We start from the raw sequence: 21826 nt of genomic DNA, 5'->3' as shown, positions 1-21826 counted from the left end.
TCTATTATGTAGAAAGCACTATCAAAGGCCAGTATCATAGAAAGTGAGTTTGACACTATAAGACAAACTATGAATAAGGGATACTAAATGTGTAACCTTTGTCAGTATCTATTGCAAAAACATCTTTGGAGAAAAGCATTCCATATGCGATAGTGTCAGATGTCCAGCCTAGTGAGCCTAAGAGAAAATATGAAAGATTGGTGGAAGTAGTGACTACTAAGACAAAGAGGGTAAAACAACAAGCCATTAGACTAGGAAAAAGATAGAAAACATTGTTGATAGTTATTGAGTCTAGTTATGAAGAGGAAGAAGAACAAGAAATCAAGAAAGTAGAGAAAGTGACAATGAAAAAGAAATCAATAGGAAAAGCTCAACAACTATTGAAGCTAAAAATAGAGAAGATAAACACAACTATTTCTAATGAGGGTATTTATGTTTAGATGAAGAAATTTTATTATTTGTATAGCAATTTTGTGAAGGATAAAATTGATATCTCTAATGTCAGATATATCATAGAAAATAATTTGAAATTGAAGGATATTGAGGGTATAATAAACTAGAAAGTCTATGAAAGACTCATTGAGAAAAAGACACCTACAAGAGAAGAAGATCTAGAACTTTGGAATTCTATGCTTAGAACTATTTACAAAATTGATGACGAAGGAAAGATTAAAAGATTATTGAATAATCTCACACTATATTTGAGAAATAAAGTGAGACCATTTCTATTTATGGTTGGTGAAAAAGATAAACTAAGAAGTGAGACCATGAAAACTATCAGTCAAATATTGACAAAGTCAAAGTTAGCATGTCCTCTACCACCCAAAACCTCAAAAGTATTAGTAAGCAATGAAATTATGCAAATTGATCAAACCAATGTTACCATTAACATTGATGATACAAATCCATTTGAAGGATCAAAACTTAATGAACCAAATATCGAGGATATTGAAGATAAACTGAGATAGATTGCAGAAGAAAAGAGGCTACTTGAAGAAGAGAAGAAGAAAATAGAGGGGGCCAAGAAGAAATTTCTTGAGGATGAGAACAAAAGAAAGGAAGAGGAGGAAAAGAATAGAATGACAAAAGAAGATAAGAAGAAGAGATTGGAAGAAGAAGAGAAGAGAGAAAAATATAAGAAAGAAAAATAAAAGAAAGAGGAAGAAGAGAGAAGAATGAAAGAGGTTGCTAAGAAACAAAGGGAGGATGATACTAAACCATCTAGTTCTTTCACTCCACTCTCTCTTGCTAGTTTAGCTACTGATGATGATAAAATAGATTTAATCTCATCCTTATCAAAGCTTATTTAGAAAAATAGGATAGTAAAGAGTTTATAGAAAATCTTCATGGAGGTTACTGACAGACTGTACAATACTTTGGTAGTGCAACACAATGAATTAGATCTTGAATAGAGGGCACAAGTAGTGTTGAAATCATTTCATGTAGAGTTTACTAACTTCTGGAAAAAGCTACAAGATAGATTTCACATGATGCTAACTTGTTTAGCACTATCTATTAAAATGTTAAGAATGATCTGGTTAATCTTGATACTTGTATCAAGGAACTTCAAAAATGTCAATAGGATGGGAAAAATTTGTATATCAAGTGTACCTTATCATACAAGCTAACCAAGGAAATCAATAGTTAGATAGAAGGAAAGATAAGTGAGCTAGAGTCTTTATCTAGCTAGATCCAACATCCACCTTGCAAAGTTGATGATTTTGAAGAACAAGTGGCTAGTATTCACAATGATATTAGAAAAATGGAACTTTGTAGGGAACAAATTTTAGAGAGTCTATTAATTTGAAAAATATCTTTTATTGAGAAATAGTTGGAAGAATGTGTTAAGGCCAAGGACACCTATTCTAATTTTTTATACTTAGATCTTAATGCAATTGAGATTGCATCATATTATTTATGTGCAATTCTCACCTTAGTTAAATCCACCAATGAAACATGGACTAAGGGTATAGATAGTCTGAAGGAAAACTTTTATGATTGCATGAAGATCATATTAGCTTAGGGAAGGACAACATGTTTGAACAATTTTTGATAGTTTCAGATACCTTAACCTTTGTCATTGATGTCAAAGGGGGAGTAGTTGCAAAAAATTGGAAGAAAATTGGAAATTACTTAAAGGCAAGAATATTCTAAGTACATAATGTCAAACATATTGTAAGGGGGAGCATATATCAAAGTTGGAAAAATTGTAATTGTAATAGATGTAATGTAATATGTTGCTTATTTTTGTTGTGTTAAGTGTTGTTACTTAGCCAATCTTTCCTATTTGTTGTCATCAATACAAAAGGGGGAGATTGTTGACAATTAGCCAATAATGATATGTAATTCTTGTCATTTATAGAAATACATGATGTACATGCTAATAAGATACCTCAAAAATAAAGATACTTAGTGTTTGGTAACCAAAAAATTGTCTAAGTATAGAATTTGGTTTATAGAAGTGTATTTTTTTGTTTATAACTTTTTACTAACACCATATCATGACTAGAAAAGTTAGATAGAGATAGTATACATGTTTTTGATGATGTTTATAACCTTAGAAGTAAATATAAACTATATTGAATGTAGATAATCATGTTTTAGTAAAATAGGATAGTGGAATTGAAGGAAAGAATTATTTTTCCTACAAGATAATTACTTGTCCAATTAGGGCCAACATCCTAGATGTTTACTCTAAGTTGGAAAAGTGGATTATGGTCTTAGCTAACCCAAAAATAATTTATGTAAAAGCATGGTAATTATGCAAAGGACATTTGGTGATAAGAGGTGTGCTATCGTGCTATCTTGTAATTGTGATTGTATGTGAACTTTTATGACTGTGATATATTTAAAGTTTTGTGAAAGCTATTTTGTGATCCAAGATTGAGCCAAAAATAAGATATTAGTCAAGGAAGAAGATACAACACATATATTCTAGAAGTTTGATTCCTTGTTTGGGCAATGAGCTTTTCTTGTAATTGGAAATGCATGTTTGGGCAGTGGGCTCATCTTGCATGTACTATACTACAACTCCTAACAAGGTTGGAATCTCCTAAGAGGGACTCCTTATATTGAATTTTCTCATTGAATCCTACTAGGGTCCATCCTCTAAAAGATAACTTATATATTAGTATATTATCTAGAGGGTATCATCCCCATCGAAGCTTTACCTTGGCCAGGGTTTCCCTCGTTAACAAAATATGGTGTTATGATTTATTTTTGTACATTGTTACTATCACTATTCAACATTACTTTAATCCTTTTCTATGCATGGTTTAAAAGAAGAAATAATATCTAGTTAGAAATTAAAGTTTTTATATTATTGATTCACCCCCCTCTCAGTAATCTATATTTCTAACTCTCTCTCTCTCTCTCTCTCTCTCTCTCTCTCTCTCTCTCTCTCTCTCTCTCTCTCTCTCTCTCTCTCTCTCTCTCTCTCTCTCTCTCTCTAATCTCTTCATTTTCTCTATCAAACTGAGGATTTTGACTTTTTGGGTCAAGGATGACCTAAAGGGTTAAGGTTGACCTTCACCCTAACATAGTTCAAGGAATACCTCAACCTTGAACTAGGGTAGGGTTGATCTCATCCTTGACCCCAAGTCAAACTTTCAATTTTTGGGAGTTTTGGGATATCAGGCTTTCAAAAGTTGCATTTTCTTGCTTATTTGTCAGCTATTTCAGGATTTGGAATAGTAAACTTTTAAATTACATTTAATATAGGCATATTTCTATGGGTTATGATTAATCAAGGTTTAATTCTCCAATGTCAAATTCTCTAGAAGTTTGTGCCCTATATCACTATATAAGGAAGGCTCCTCCTCTCATTTTCTCTAAGACTTAAGAAAGAAAATTGAGTAAGGAGATATTGGATGATCCATTATTTCAAATAAGCATTACATTATAATTTTCAAGTGAGAAAGAATTATTTCATTCAATCATTCAAGTTTTCCATTGAAGATCAAGGATTGAAGCATTCAAGCCTTTGAAGGGATTTGGTTCAAGCATTCAAGATTCATCATTCAAAACCCTAGATCTAGCCATCATAGTTGTTGGGATGAAAAATTGCATGCTTCAATTTTAGCCCCATTTCAAATTTTGAGTCAAATCAAGCCCTATAAATGCCCTTTTGATGAGATTGTACCTGACTGTCAGTGTGAGGCCTACATGGTGTTCAATGTTTCTAACACCTTCCATTCAGCCCGTCTACCTATTCCATGATGATAAACTGATATTTTGAGCTGTTTGGCGAAGTCCTATTTTGAGCCAATGTCTAATTTGCATTTTCACCTAAGTGTCAAATAGCGACAGGAGGCTATGTTTACCATTGAATATCTTGCACCCAGAAATGTTTCATGACTTACCACTTTTGGAGTACCTAATATCCATACCTAAGAGCCTATGTTTCAGATTTCAAGTTATTTCGAGTTCATTTGACTAGGTTTTGAATCCCTCAAAGTTAGTCAATTATTGTTTTCATGCTGATGCACTTTGCACCTAATTCTGGGAAGCTGTGTTTGACGTGTTGTAATTTTGACCCAGTTGACCAAAATCTTGAAATTCTTTTTGCATTGCATTGTAGACATCAAAAACTTGTTATGTTTCAAGTTTTAGCTCATGATGAATCTGTTTGATTAGTTTTCAAACATGATTCCAAACACAAATTCTATCCTTTTACTGGTGTCAACATTTGTAGATTTGTTGGAACCCCTGTTTGGGATGTTGTAACTTGAGATCTGTGATTGGTCAAGCCAAATGGATTGTACTCTTGTGTTTTCCTTTCAAAATACTCCAAGTTTGTCAGTTTGTAAGTCATGAAAAATCCATATGCAAACTTTTTCGGGTCAATTCTATTTCCAAAGAATCACTTTCTGTCATTGTTTACAATCAGCAAATCTAGGTAGCCCACTTTGAACGCTCACCATTTGTGTCTTGTTATTCATCATGAGCTCAAATCCTAGATCCATATTCTCCTCATGATAGTGAACCAATGTCCCAATTTTTGTCTCTCGAAGTGTCAATTTTCCTAGTTTTCAAAGCCAAATCCAAACCTAGTTTGTTGTTTTCTGACATGTTTTCTTGTAGGTAAATCCGAGAAGGCAGCTTTGACAATGAATATCTTTTCATTGGAAATTTTTCATGAGACAAGATTTGACAGGCTGAAACTATGTGGGACAGAGATTCAGTGTGTCAATTTTCAGGGCTTGGTTAGTTGTTCGGGTCAGTTTTTAAAGGTAGTCAACAGACCTCATGACATCAAATTTACAGTTTGATAGGGATTGGTAAAATGAGTTTCAAATCAATTATTCAGCAGTCAAATTTGATGTGAATTAGTATCAGGTGATTGATGGATCAGTTTTTATATCAATTGTTCAGAAACAAATTTTTTTTAGCTAGACCCACTTTGGGGCCCGACTGATTCCATCGGATTAATAGTTTGTTGTGAAGGACAAACTGTCTCGAAGGGTTATTTTGATTATGATCACCAAGTGTTCTTTCATTTTACACATGTTACCATTAATTGGGATCTAATGAATGTGTGGAATGAGGCATGAGAATTTCTGAAGTAGAGGTGAAGGATTGAAGAATTGTTTAAATAAATCAAAATATTAAAGGATTAGAAAGAAAATATTCTTTGAAGGATCTGAGCAATGCTTTAAAGTTACACCAAAAGATATCAATGAAAAGTAATGGATTGCAATTTTAATTGTTCTAAACTTAAAATTTATGAGAGCTCCAGTCAATGAAGGAAGGAATCTACATCTAACAACTATATAAGTCATTCGTCCATGTTTGCAGCCCCAACTCCATGGCATTGCAAAGATGGAAGACAACCATAGAGAGAAAAAGCGCCATTAGATGAAGCCAACTAGCATTTGCAAAAACATGGCATTCACAAGAAATAGAAGCCACAAACAAATATGGATGAATCCTATGGCTAGTTTGAAATGGATTCCCTCACCTTAATGTGTTTATGTGTAAGAAAAGTGTCACCATGGACAGGTTTCCTTGGTGCTAAAAGATTATATGCATATATCATTATCATTAACGGTAGGGCAAGCTAATGAAGAGAAGGGGGCCTTCCATACTTTCAAAGAAGAAAGTTGCAGATCTAGCAAGAAATGCCATAGCATTCATGCCACCCATGTATCCATAACCTCCATGGCAAAGCAAGGAAAATGACTTCCACACTTATAAAAAGATAGCTAGCAGCATAGAAGAAATCTAATACAACAACCCACGTAGGCAAAAAGAAGCATTTGGGATGGAGAAAAAGAGCAAGCTTCACACATAATTAGAAGCATCGATAGAGAACAAAGCAAGTGGAGCCATTGTTTTAATAGGAGGCACTGTGATATAAAGGAGGCACATGTTTGAAACCAGTAAGAAGCCATGCCATAAGAGAGCAACCCACAACAGATCCAAAGTCAATGCCAATTGAAACAGGGCAAACAAATTTGCATGCAATCATAAGCAATAGACAGGAAAGTCTATGGCAAAAAGGAAGAGATCCAGTAATTTGAACATAATAAAAATGGTCAAAAGTTAAAGCTTTTCCCATGTTAAATAAAAAAGGAAATATGCCAGCAAAAATGGAGAAGTCAATGCCTGGAGCAAGGACAACTCATGCAAGGGAGCTTCAACAGAATGCGTACAAGAAACACAGGGTCATCTGCTAGTTTTAAAGATGGAGGAATAGTTTAAGAACTTAGTCCCACATTGTCTATGGGTTAAATTTTTTAAACCTTTAAATACACTTCCATGCAATATGGAATGTGTCTTAAGGACACACAAACTTTTGAAGCGCCAGTTCATTAGGGTGGACCCGTGCACGTGAACAGTTGGCAGGGTTGAACATATTTTGACTTACCAAATTGCTAATCCTTAAACGTATGTCTGGAGATCAGTTGGAAAAGCCCTACAGGCTTACACTCATGTAAAAGTGGAGGTTAATATATAGAAGGTCTATGGTCTTATTAAGATTAGAAGTGGTAAGTGCCAAGCTTCCCGACACTACGAAATTGAGGCTCCTGTATAGGTGTAAACAAATTTTTTGAGGTCTCTGATGCTACGTTTGGGCTGTGAGAATGTAATAGGAAGTTTTAAGCATATGGACGGGAAGCAAAATTTGGAGATTTATGGGGTTATGGGATATGGGGGATGTTAATGAAATATTAGTATGTCATTCTCGTGAGAACGTAAAGGGAGATTGAAGTGAAGGAATTAAGGATATTAATGAATATTAAAATATTAATTAAGTGAGATCAACACATGATTTGTCAAATGAAAAATTTAAATGATTTAAATTTTTTATATAGTCCAAGCTATGTAATTTTAAAAAAATTTCATTTTAATTGCCAAAGTTTAGTCCAGGGGCCTGTTTTTCAAACTGCCATAACAGGGGCATTTTTTATCAGAATTAGGTACTTCAATATATCGTTAGAATCGAGAAGAGCTAAATTTTCTGATTCTGTAGTCAAATTTTGCATAGGTAGCAATGTGTTTGAGCTATACCAAGTTTTCTCCCAAGTTCCTAGATTGTAACTGTATTCAGGTAATCAAAGATCAGAACTAATTTCTAACATAGTAGTGACTTGAATATGGTTAAAAGGTAGTGAGAATACAGTTTGGGTTGAAATTTGAACACATTCATTCAGTAAAATTCAAATTTTACCAAGCATTTTAGTGAAAACCAGATATTTTGGTGACTCAAAGGATTTCATCATTCAGTAGGAGATGTTTTGCAAGTTTGTTAAAGATTAATGATGAAATCAAATCAGATCAAATGGGAGAAGGAAGGAAGAAGTTTTTATTTGCCAGAAGATTGAATTTCAAGTGGACACTTGTCAAGTAAAGATCAGATCTAGGAATTCTTTCTCTTCTATATCTTTCTATCTTTCATTCTTTGTAGAGGTTCTAGTCTTTTGGAGAAAATTGGCATACTACTGTGATACCAAGGTTTTTTGGTCCAGTCTTGATGCATTGCCAATACTATGAAACCATTCTTTCAGCATTACTTATCTTGTATTGAATAGCATTAAGTCTTTTATGCAAATAGTTCTTACCTATTAGGTAGCTTGGCATTTCAATTTCATGCATCTCTTGTATTTGTTTCAATGAAATAAAAAGAATTCAACAACAAGTTAATATTCTTTCTAGTATCTTGTCTTCCATTCATGTTGTATGTAATCTCTTGTGTTTTGTAAATAAAGAATATGAAACTCAATTGCAATCTATTGGTTATATATGTTGATTTATTTTGCTGGTAACTCAAAGGGTATGTAAGTGCTTAATTCATCATCATAGGATTGCAGATCTTAAGAAGGGATAGGTTGAGTATGAGATTCAGAAGGATGCAGATGTATAATTCATAAAGTGGATAGATAGATTAGGAAAGTCTTGATATATGGCATATATCAATGACGTTCTAGGATATGTCTTAGGGATTTGTGTGACCGCCCAATAGATAAGGCACTAATCATCTTGAAATATCATAGGCTTATGTTGATTCATGTCATGGTTTGCTGAAAATATAACATTATTATTGAATTGTATTTCCCTTTCATGTTGAAGAGCTCTAATAGAATGCCCTTACTCAGCTTGTGAGATTCCTAGATATGCATTTAGCTACTATAGATTGATGTTATTTCATGAGTTATCAGGATAAATAAGGGTTTTATCTGCTTCATATTAGATTTAGTGTATGCTTTGATAACTGGTACCATATAAAGAATCTATAGGTCCACCCACCTAGGTTTTGGAAAGCCTGAAGAAGAAGAAGGGTCAAGCCTTATAGTTGGCCTGGTGTCTAAATGGACATGTTGAAAATGGGAGTTAGCTGCCCCTAGATGTATTTTGTTCTCATCGGGGTAATTGAAAATTGGTAATGTTTTCAAACACCAACAATAGTGGTGTGATCTTCCTTCAAGATATTTTGTTCATATTCAAGATCTACTCATTATTCTCTCAATGTGAATTCCAAGCATACAATCATGGAGGTTTTGATTGACATTTTTTAATGTTATGTTCAAGGTTTCATATCAATATACTTGTTTACACTTCAAACACAATTGCATATCTATTAAATATCATAACTTGTTAGATTTACTTCTACTAATTGCTAGCATTCCTTATTTCAATTCCATTATTAAAGTTGACTCCAAACTAGGGTTTGACAAAGGTAAACCCCTATCCAAACAAAAACACCATTTTTCTTGTAGATACAAGTATGGAATAGTGAATTAAGTACATAATTGGATACCATTTTCACCAAACTTGTGGGATCTGTGAACAAAATTTTTGTTAGAGTAGTATAGGTCAATGTCAACTTTTTGGGGTACAATTGTGCCCTATGGTCAAGGTTGACTTACCTTCAAAAGGATAAATTTTTTATGGGTTCTCTTCATCTTGACATTTGCAGTCTGAAACAAGTTGCAGAATTCCTTGAAATTGGACAGAGACATAAAAAATTAGCAATTTCTAGATTTTTCCTACTTTGAGGTTAGTATTTTTCTTCTATTCATTTCAAATTTCAAGCACATACATTCAATAGAAAGATTATAGGATCTTCTCTTTTCTTCATATTCTACATTGCTTGATTCATTTGTGCATTGATCATTTCCTTGTGATTGATCAATTTGGATCATTCCTTTTGGGAATTTGGGTTGATGATAGATCCCATTTTTTCCATATTCAACATGTTATAATGGTTTCATTATACAATGCATGTTAATTTTATGACATTTTTGTAGTATTGATCAAACCAAAGAAGGAAAAGTAGAAGAATGTGTGTTTAATGTTTTATTGTTTGAGTGGTACATATAGACCTTGAATAAATAATTGAGCCCCCTCCCTCTTATTTATTCTAAACAAATATAACAATTGGTACTAGAGCTAAGTTCTTATAGAGGAAATTTTTAAGGTACTTAAAGCTAAAGATAATGAGAAAACAAGAGAGATGTACCCAAGCTAAATAAGGAGAACTTTCCTACATCGTAGACCCTAATGAAGTTGTACATATCCAGTATCCATGATGCTTTTGTAAATCTTCTAGTTTTAATGAATATGTAAAAGTAAAAACTTGTCCTCTAACTACTAAATAATTAAGACAAAATTTAGATCACAACCAACCAATGTTGGAGATTGTATCATCCCTAAGCTATGTCAAGTTTGATCAATAAAAAGATTGCAACATTGCAAACAAGATGTGGGATAGATGGAAGACCATAGATGGAGGTGATGATAATGTAATAAGAGCTAGTGTAGAAGCCTAAGAGGTAAATTTTATGATATGAGAATGATGGAAGGTGAGAGCATAGTACAATAATGCACAAGAGTTAAAGAGGTTTTTATTTCTATTTGAGGAGAAAATGGAACAATTAAAGATGAAATAGTGATAAGAAAGATATTGAGGATTCTAATCTCTATCTATGCCATTAGAATCTCTATAATTCAATAACCAAGACACACAATAGGTAATAACTTGACCTTAGAAGGTGTAGTTGGTATATTTACTACTCTTGAAATGTCTAATTTTGATAACTACACACCTACTACCATTGAATCTTTTTTCACATGACAACTAATTCTTAGTAGGAAGAAAGAAAAGCATGTGAAGAGTGAAACTGATAGTTATGATGATGAGATTGATGAACTTGAAGCCATCATTGCAAAACTTTTTGTAAGAGGAAGAGCTAAATTCAAAGGTAAATTTCCTATCATTTGTTTTTCATACAATAAAGTTGATCATATTGCTAAGAGATTCCTGATAGAGATGATAAGGATGAAAAGAAGGAAACCAAGTACAAAGTTAAAAGAGATGACAAGGACTATAGAAGAAGCAAGGATGATAAAGGTAAGAAATCTTATTATATTGTTGAAGAAAAATATGATAATGAATCTGAGAGTAATGATGATGAAGTTGTTTATGTTGCTATGAAAGAAGAGTTTGATGAAGATGATAAAATTTCATTAATTTCTTATGTGAACAAAATTGATAGATGAAAAATTGATAGTGGATTTTCCAATCATATGACTGGTGATAAAAAAAAAAGTCAAGACATTGGTCTATACAAATTTGGATATGTTAAATTTGGTAATGATATCCCATATGTTATAAAAGATAAAGTAAATAACATGTGAAAATGTTTACTGGGTTGAAGGATTTAACTACAATTTTTTGAGTATTTCATAGCTAAACAAATTAGGTTATAGAGTTGAATTTTACAAAAGGCCAAGATACATGATGGTGATGGTAAGCTAATTGGAACTGGTGAGAAAACAAGAAGTAACTTATTCTATCTAGACCTATTAGGAGAAAAAATTATGTTTTCTCAACAAGATCTATGATTATGACACAAAATATTATGTCATGTAGATTTTGACAATTTGGTGAATTTTAGTAAGATCAAAAAAGTGAGAGGATTTCTTAAACTAAAAAAGCCTAATAGTGCTATGTGTAAATAGTGTCAATTAGGAAAGATGACCATGTCTAGTTTTAAGGGTAATACATATACTACTAATAATATTTTGGAACTAGTTCAAACTAAGCTACGTGGACCAATTGGTATTAAAAGTTCCTAGAGATCAATATTTCAATCTATTTATGGATTACTACTCTAGAATGATGACTATAATGTTTCTTAAAGTTAAATTTGATGTTTTTAAGTTACTCAAGTGGTATTTAGCCTCATTTGAAAAAGAAATAGGGAAAAGTTTGAAGCATTTAAGATCTAATAGAGGTGGTGAATTCATGTCACATGAGTTCAATACATTCTGTAATGATAGAGGAATTAAAAGGTAAATGTCAAAACTAAGGACCCCTCCTTAGAATGGGATAGCTGAAATTAGAAATATATCAATAATGGACTTCTAAAGAATACTGATGACGAAGAAAGGCATATCACAAAAATATTGGAGAGAAGTAATTAGTACTATTGTCTATACCCTGAATAAAGTTCAAGTGAAGAAAGGTACAAATGCTATACCTTTTGAATTATGGTATAGCTATGCTCCTTATGTTAACTATTTCAAAAAATTTAGAAGTAGATGCTATATACTAAAATATAATGGGAATGGAGAACTTGACACGAAGAGTGATCAAGGCATATTCCTAGGGTTATTCCATAAAAAGAAAATATTATAAGTGTTTAAATTCTAACACTAACAAAGTTGTGGAAAGTGAAAATATGAGAGTTGATGAGTTTGTAGAAAAAGTTATGCTTCATGTAATGAAGAAATTGAAGTGTATCCAGTACATTAATTTATGTGGATGATGATGCTCCCATCGCTCAATTTTAGTAGACAAATCAAGCTACAAGTTCCCATCAAACAAGAAATGATGAGGTAAAAATGCAAATTTTTGAGCAACAAAGAGTTGGTAACAAGCAATAGAATAAAAATTTTGAGTCACAAACATGCAATATCAATCATCAGATAGTGAATGTTGAGTATTCAAATGTGAACCTAAACGACACAGATGAAATGTACCTAAGATTCTTTTTCCAAATGAACCTCAAGAAGAGACAAGATGACATCTACCTATTGTTTACATTAAAGTCAAATTTTCATATTAGTAACTTGATCAATTGGTTATGCTGCTACCAAGCTTATATTTTATCCAATACTATTAACCAAGTGGTTCAATTGGTCCCAAGCCAAGAAATATAAATAAAGTTGCTACCAAGCTTTAGACACAATCTATAGTTTACATCGAACATAGCAATATCTACCAAGATATTTAGTGGAAGTGATGGAGACTCTAGTGTTAATTGAGCTCTATAGTTTTAACTGAGTTCTCCAATTTTGACCAAGCTCTCAAGGTTAACCAATTTCATAAATGTCTATCAAGCTTGCAGTGATAGTGATGTAAATCTAGTGTTCATTGAGCCATGGAGTTTCAACTGAGTAATTTAGTATATGTCAATTTTCTTAGTGTTAATCGAGTCACCAAAGCTAATTGAATTGATTCTACTTGAAGTGGTTAATATGGACCAAGCCTCTACTTCAACCAAGTACTACAAGATACTGACAGTTGACAGTGGTTGCCAAGTATTAGAACATCACCAAGTTGTCATTCAAAACCCAAGTTATAGTAGTTGGGCCAATATTTTGAATTATGATTGATTTGGTATTGTGGCTAACTCTAGTAAGCTTTTATTTGGATTTATGTGTGTGTGTGTGTGTGTGTGTGTGTGTGTGTGTAATTTATTTTATCATATCCAAAGACAAATGAATGCAAAGTAATTAGTAGATGAGTGTGAATTGAAGGCTACAAGTAGTATATGGCACAACAAATATTTATCTATCACAACAAGGTGATCATTACAATTTAAGGAATCTCAATCAGCAAAGTAAAGTTGTAGATCAGAGATTAGCCACTCATTCATCTTAATAGGTGTATTATTAAATCCTTTATCAGGGTAGACCTAACAGTCTTTTGTTAAATCTCTTAACTAGGTACATACTTTATTGTATATTTTGTAAATCCTTTCACAAGGTGAACCTAGTAATCATATTGCTCCTAATAGGGTAGATCATTAGAAGTGATCAATTGTAAGCCTTAACAAATGAACTTTATATTGCAATACTAAAGCTTGTGGGTATCATCCCCACCCCAGTTTTACATTCTATTTGGAAGGTTTCTAGGTCACCATATCTTGTGTAAAATTATTATGAATATTTTATTTCTTTCATTCTTTTATGCATGCAACTAGATCAAATTATGTGATGATTATTTAATTGGTCAGTTAAGTATAAAAAATTTATTGGTTCTTGATTCACCCCTCCCCTCTTAGTAATATAGTCTATATTATATTTCGAACATCTATTTTAGAAAAATATGTGAGAAGACATCATAAGCATGATCAAATCATTGGAGATGCTAAATCAATTATTATCTCAAGGAGAAAATTCAAAGGTTACCCATGCTTATTATGTGAGCTTGATCCTAGAACAATAAAATATGCTTTAGAAAATTAAGATTGAATACAAGCTATAAATAAAGAAATTGGCTAGATTGAGGAGAATAGTACATAGATATTGGTGCCAAGACCTAAAGTAAAAAATGTCATTGGGATAAAGTGGGTTTTTAGGAACAAGTTCAATGTAAATGGTGAAGTAACAAGGAAAAAGAAAGATTTGTATGCAAGGGTTACACATAAGAGGAAGGTGTTTCCTATGGACAAACATTTTCTCCTATGGCCAAACTTGAAGGAGTCAGAACTCTACTTGCATACTCATCCTACAAGAATTTCAAGGTATATCAAATGGATATCAAATATGCATTTTTAAATGGTATAATAGAGGAAGAAGGTTACATTGAACAACTTGAAGGATTTGTAGATCCAAAAAAGAAGAAAATAGTATGTAAATTAAACAAAGCTATTTATGGATTGAAGAAAACACCAAGAGCATGGTATGGAAGAATACATAACTATTTAGTGAAAATTAGTTTTGAAAGGGAAAATGACAACAATCATTTATATTTGACGAATGGTAAGAACAATGAAGTACTTTTATCTAAAATATTTGTTTATTATATCATATTTAGAGGAAGAGAAGCATTATGTAAATCATTTGCTAATGAAATGAAAAAGGAATTTGAAATGTCTATGTTTGGTGAAATCAAATTATTTGTTGATTAAAAGTGTGTCAAAGGAAGTTTGGTGTTTTAATTTCACAAATGAAATACATCACAGAAATATTGAAGACTTTTGGAATGAATGATCCAAGGCCAATGAGTACACCTATGTCTACAAGACATAAGATATCTAAGAATGATGATTTTACTAATGTGAACCAGAGCCTATACAAGTTCATGATAGAAAAATTGCAATATGTTGTTCATAGCAGGCAAGATATTACATTGGTAGTTGGGATAGTTGCTAGATTCTTAACAAATCCTAAAGAGAATCACATGATGGTTGTAAAGGGATAGAAGACTATGGATTATACTACAAGAAAAGCACTAGATTTGAACTAAAGGTTTTCACTGACTCTAGTTGGGAAGGAAATATTGATGATAGAAAAAGCACTAGTGGAGGTATATTCTTTCTAGGAAAGAGATTGGTGTCATGGATAAGCAAGAAATAGGATTATATTTCTCAATTAATAGTTGAATCTGAGTGGGTTGTAGTCGTAGTGAATTCTTCAAACATAATGTGGATTAAGCAATTGTGGAAAGGAATACAGGAAGAGATTATAGATCCATTAGTTATCTATTGTGATAGCACAAGTGCTATTAACATTTCAAAGTGTTTAGTGATGCACACTAAGACAAAGTATATTGCTATCAAGTATCAGTACTTGAAAGAACTTGTTCAAGACAAAGAAATGAAGTTAGAATGTCTGAATACAAAGGAACATATTGTTGACTTCACAAAGCCATTACCCAAAGATGCTCATGAATATCTTAGAGTTAAATTAGGGGTTATTCCCCCAACTAAAGCTACTTAAGGAGACATGGCACATTGCATCACATGTGCTAAACAAACATTCTACATAGTGGTGCAATATAGTTATACTTTGGGACATGCCTAAGGTTGATTACTTTAATACTGCATAAAAGATTAGTCATAAATAGATGACAAGTATCATCCAAACATGTAAAATAAACATAATTGAAATGTATGAATAATTTGACACTGAGATAGCTACACATCTTTGGCATTATTTTCAAAGAGGGAGAGAATACAATAAGAAGGGAGAGAATACAAATCAAAAACAATAAGGGAGAGAAAGAAGGAGAGAATGAATGAGAAATTGAGATGGAAGAGGGAGAATCATGAAAGAGATAAAAACTAATATAGGGAGTTTTGAAATTTTAGATGGATGAGAATAAGAAAGAAACTAAGGATATTGGTCACTCATGGAAGTGAAATCTTTTAGATTGTATGGTAACTAAGTTATGATTAGTATTTCAGATATGTCAGATGTTGTCATCAATGCCAAAGAGGGACATTGTTGAAAACTTACAATCAATTTTTTTTTGTTTTGTCTTTGATGTCAAATCTACAGATGAGACATATGGATATCTAGTTTAAATGTCATATGTATTGATTGATGAAGAGGATTTGAGAGTTACTCATAACTATAGTAGCTAGAGGAAAGGTTGAAGTTATGAAAAACGAAGTTACAATGGACATTTGATTAAATAGACTTTGATAATGAAAAGTAAGGTTTTATGTCAAGAAAGCTAAGACATGCCAATAAAAAGAGTAAATACTAAGGAGTGTTGAGTAATGCAAGTGGGGTGATCCCATAATAGTGAGTACCAATTTTTGACCAATTTTGACATTGAAATCAATATTTTTGAAATCATCTCTAAAAATATGAATAATTTGAAGATGAAATAAAATAAATATTTCTAGTACTTTGTTCCTAATTCATAACCATAATTTTCAATTTTAAAAAATAAATTATTGAAGTCAATTTTTTCTTCTACCCCAAAAAGTGGTACATATGAAAAATCAAATTTTTTCAAGAGTGATAGTTTGCTTGACAAGTATAACTTTTTTTCTACAAATGATAATGAGGTAATTATTTTTATGTTGAGTATGTAACATAAATATCTAGAGGATCTATTTCATTTGATTCAATTTGCTTGAATATTGTATAGTTTATGAAGTTTTGAAGTGACATCAATCATAATTCAGACATACATTCATTTTGACAAGCATAACTTGAACTCAATATATCATAAATAAAATTTTCTATTTTTAATAGAAAGCTATCTTAGCAACCTATTTCCTAGAGATTTTTCAAAAAAAATGGCATAATTTACAATTTTTTTTGGAAGTGTTAGAGTCAATTGATGTTCAATCATTAATAAACCTATAATGAGTTAAACTCATTTTTGAAATTCTGAATGAATATAACACATATTAAAATTATAGTCATTAGAAAGCTTGCTCTGAGAATTGATTTACAATAGGAGATCATTTGATCCCATTTTTTAGGGTCAAAACATCATTTTTCTTCTTTTTAACTAAGAAAATAGCAAAGCTTTTTGAAAACATATGTTCGTGCGAACATATGTTTTAAAAAAATAGCAAATTTAAAGTGAAAATAGTAACTTTTTTGCATATGTGTGAACCTTTCTAGTACTAATGCTTGTGTGAATGTTCCTATTTATATTTAATTATGTTTGCATGAACATAAATGTAGGGAATGTTTGTGCGAACATTTCCTTAATGTTCATGCAAACAATTGAAAATTGGAAATTGGAAATTTCCATATATTTCTAATTTTATTCATGCCACAAAAGTGGCACACACTATTGTGGGATCACCTACTAGTGTCAACAAAGCCATAGTTAGTACTAAGAAAATCTAGTGTTGACCAAGCATTAGCATTGTCTGAACAAGTTACTTGATGTTGAGCCAAAAATCTTATACAATGATTGAGTATTTCAATACCCACCAAGTATCAAAATATAGTGATTAGTGAGTGATACTAAAAGATAAAATTCAAAGGAATTGTAAGACCAAGAAGAATCACTTGTTTTCTTGGGAGATGTAAAATGTGTTAAAGATAAAATTGATGAGTTTGATCATTTAATTTGAGGTGATGGTTAGGTAAAGACCTAACAGAAGGGCTCTAGAGAAGTTTCTAGAGGATTATCAAGAAGATGTATAGATACATTGAATCAAATTGAACCTAATTTTAAATTGTAAGATCTATGGTGGATGTAGAAAATGGTAAAGCATAGATTTCCTTTTTAAGGTGATACAAGGATGAACATTTTGTGCCTTGTCTATGCGCTACTGAAGAGCTATCTAGCCAGTGTATGTGCAAGTTTGTATGTGAAGGAATTCATACAAAGCAAGTTTGATCAGAAGTCATACAAGTGACTGAATGCAATGCTTGAAGAAAAGGCTTGCAAATGTGATGTTGTTGTTGATAAGTGATTTTGAGCACAAGACTTAAGTATTGATGAGAAGAGCGAACAAATTTCTTAAAGGCTTTCCAAGAAAATCACGATCATAGATGACAATGAAAGGCTTATAAGTGAACCAACATAAGGACTAAACAAAGATCTAAACCACAAAAAGTGAGTTATAATCACATAGATCAAAACCTACTATTTTCTTTCTTAGCATTGGAACTAGTTTGTATTGAAATCATTTTAATAGATGTTGACCTAATAGTCATTTAAAGACTTAACATTCTATATAAATCCTTTTATTAGGTGACATTCTAAATGGAATGATCAAAGTCCTCTTACAAGGCCACTCCTAATAGGGTGATTAAATCCTCTAACCAAGTCACATTTAATAGTCTATATTGTAACCTTTAATAGGGTTGGCTCCCAATAGAGCTTGCTCTGAAAGAGTGAAAATAGTAACATGTTGTTGTTGATTTTTCCCAATTCGGGTTTGTACGTAAAATCCTAGTGTTAAGCTGTGATGAATGTCTTCTGAATGTTTATATGTTATAATATTTTCATTATACAACACATGTTATGTTTATGACTATTTTATAGTAGAGACTAAGAAACAACAAGAAAAGAAGAATAGTAAATGTGTTTAACATTTTTTCTCGAGTAGTACATATAGACCTTGAGTAACTAATTCACACCCCCCCCCCCAATAGTTATTCTAACCATTTTTAACTACACACACTCTCTTAAATTCTTCAATACCCCTCTTTCATTAATGCCCCATTATCACTATCATAAATTAATATAGGCTCATAAAACAAGGGGGATGGGGTAGCACATGGTCCCCACTACCACCTCACTTCTCCCTCTTCCAAGTATGGACATAGAAGATTTCACATGGTGATTGCATTGTTTAGAATCAAATTAACTAACATGTTTTTAACCTCCTTACAAAATTGCAATCCTAACTTGTATAAATGCTTTTTATTTGTCATAGCACCCAACCACTTGCATTCCATGTGTGCCACATTCTCTCTCCTCTCTTACCTGGATGTAGGTTTGCATTAATGTGCATGGGGTATGTTGAAATTTAATTGGAAGCATGAGAAGGACCTTAGTTGGTGTGGGCCCCTCACCACTACTCCTTCCCTTCCATCTCCAACTTAACACATCCCTCTCCAAGCATGCATCCTCTTCCCAACCACTCCTATCATCCATCAAGTGCTCCCATCTTGTACTAGTTTTTTGTAGTGCACATACCACCTTAGGCTATGAAGTGGAAAGGTTAGGGTAGAGAAGAGGGTATGTTAGGGGAAAGTAAATGGGTTTTGAGGGGGTTAGTTAGAAATTAGTTGTTAGTAGATGATGATTATTGTTAGAATTTTGAAAACTAATTAGTATTTAATGTTTTAATTTTTAGATAGATTTTTTTTTTAAAATTGTTGAGTGGGTAGGGATTTGTTATATGGGGATAGATTTGATCATAGTGGTTTAATGAGTATGTTGTTGGAGTAGTTAGATAGGGTTAGTTGTTACTATTAGATGGCTAGTATAGAGTGTTATTTTATGTATTTAATTTCATTTGAATAAATTGTCTTCTAAAATGTTTTATTAATAAGTGACTTCATAGGTTTTGGCATTTTCTAAGGGAGTTAAGTATAAGGATTAGGAGTTATAGTTAGGAAGTAAGCACATGGTTATGTGTGTGTGTGTGTGTGTACACACACACACACACACACACACACACACACACACACACACACATATATATATATATATATATGTATGTATGTATGTATATATATATATATGTATATATATGTATGTATATATATGTATATATATGTATGTATATATATATAAATGTATCTATATATACATATAAATAAATATATATATATACATATATATGTATATATATACATTTATATGTATATATATATTTATATGTATATATATACATATATATATACATGTATATGTGTGTGTGTGTGTGTGTGTGTGTGTATGGGTTATTTTAATTATGGCTATTAAAATATTAAGTATTTTACTATGGGTTTTAATTAATTCTATGTGAGGCCTCACCCCGACCCATCATAGCATAGATACTGTATTTCCATTTTGTTATTTAAGACTGGATATCTCAACATATATTTTGATACTTGATGGACTACAAATTTTTCTACTTAACTGATGATATTTACCTTGTGGTCTTCCATTATGATATGTATTAGGACTTATTTGGCATAGTTGATGGATTAATGGATATTTATTCAATATTTCACTTTTATGGTATGAAATGGAAATATGATGTGTTTCAATTGCTTAATTTGATCTTGTTAGGAAAGTTAGTAACATGCAGTTGGTTTTGAGGATTAATGATTAAATGTTTTATATGTAAATGATGGAGGATAAGAAGTTAATTATGGAATGTGTTGCATGTGAATGGTAGATTAAAAAAGTTATCATGTATTTTTACTTTCATATGTATTTTATATGTGGCTTTTCATTAGGCTACTGATGTTGGAGTTTAGTGTGCAGGAAAGGAACCATGGAAACATAATGGGGAAACAAGGTATAAACACATGTTAATATGACACTACTAAGGTGAGTCTTTATAAGATTCATAACCCTTGTTGTGATGTGTGGTATTTATTTCATGTGTAGATTCTAAATGTGTCATGTGTGATGTATAATAAATTTTGTTTGTGTCACTTGACACTTGTACTCATTATGTGAAAACAACATGTTCTTGATAATGGATCATGTGGCCACCTTATCCTAAGTTAAATACCTTAATTGAGAAATTTGACTCATTGCCTTAAATTAGTAAAGAGAACAAGGTTACCACCATAGGAAATTTGAAATTTGAACTTACCTAGCATTATGAGAGCCATTAAGTGGTTCTAAGGTGTAATTGTAACAAAAATAAGCTCTACCCATGTTAATACTTTAAGTTAGGGGGCTAATAATGACCACCAGGGTCCCTAGAAGACCCAGGAGACCCCAAAAAGAATACATTTTTTATTGAATCCGAAAATGAGAGGGATATATAGAGGCTTGACCAAATTAGAAATTCACTTGGACACTCTCTATCTTTAGAGACAACTAGGGTTTGAAGGAAGAGGATAAGGAGCTCTACTACAATTTTCCATTGCCATTACCTAGAGTGAGGTTGGTACCCATGATCCATGGTGTTCTTCATTTGCATGTGGATTTGGTATGGTGTTCTTCTTTCATAGTAATTTGGTATAATGTAGATGTGGATTGTGAATAAGGATCTTCTTGTTTGAGTGATGCACGTGAGAAATTTATGTGATTCCTTCCTTGAATCTTGTTTGTTTCATGTGGTATGTTGTGTAATGGGTTTGAAGCATCACTCATCTTTGGGAGGGAAGAGATGCTTGGGTGAAGGGGTTAGTTGGGCTCACTCATGTAGTTGAGGAACTCTCCCATGTGTGGAGATGCTTTTTATGTGTTCAATGGAATATGGAATTCTTGTTTACTTGCATTTTAAGAGGTATAAGGAGGTGTGTGAAGAGGGAAGTCATTGAAAACCTTGAAAGGAAAAGTTGATAATGAGAATATGTGCATATTTGTGAATCATTGTTTGGAAATTCTCCTCATGGAGAGAGCCCACCTTCACCCTATACCTTGATTCATTTGTTGAATCTTTCTTCAAGCCTTGGGTTGGATTATATTGTAATGTATTTTGTAGAATTTTTTTATATTATTGTGATCATGCATGATATGTTATGTTTAGCAAGCAACCATTTGTGCCTTGTTTCTCCAAGCTCGATGGGTGTCCTCCTTGAGGCTTAGGTTGGGAGGTGAGCCTCCATGGTTCTACATTTGTCTCTTATTTGTAGGTTTTTGCTTGATGCCTTGGACATTTGGAGATTGTGAAGTTTTTCCTTGCATAAAAGAAGAGAATACTATTTTTTTGGT

The sequence above is a fragment of the Cupressus sempervirens genome, chromosome 7 (genome assembly GCF_028749045.1).
Source record: "Cupressus sempervirens isolate cs-2001-9-10 chromosome 7, ASM2874904v1, whole genome shotgun sequence".
Classification (NCBI taxonomy): Eukaryota; Viridiplantae; Streptophyta; class Pinopsida; order Cupressales; family Cupressaceae; genus Cupressus; species Cupressus sempervirens.
Note: the sequence above shows the minus strand (reverse complement) of the source record.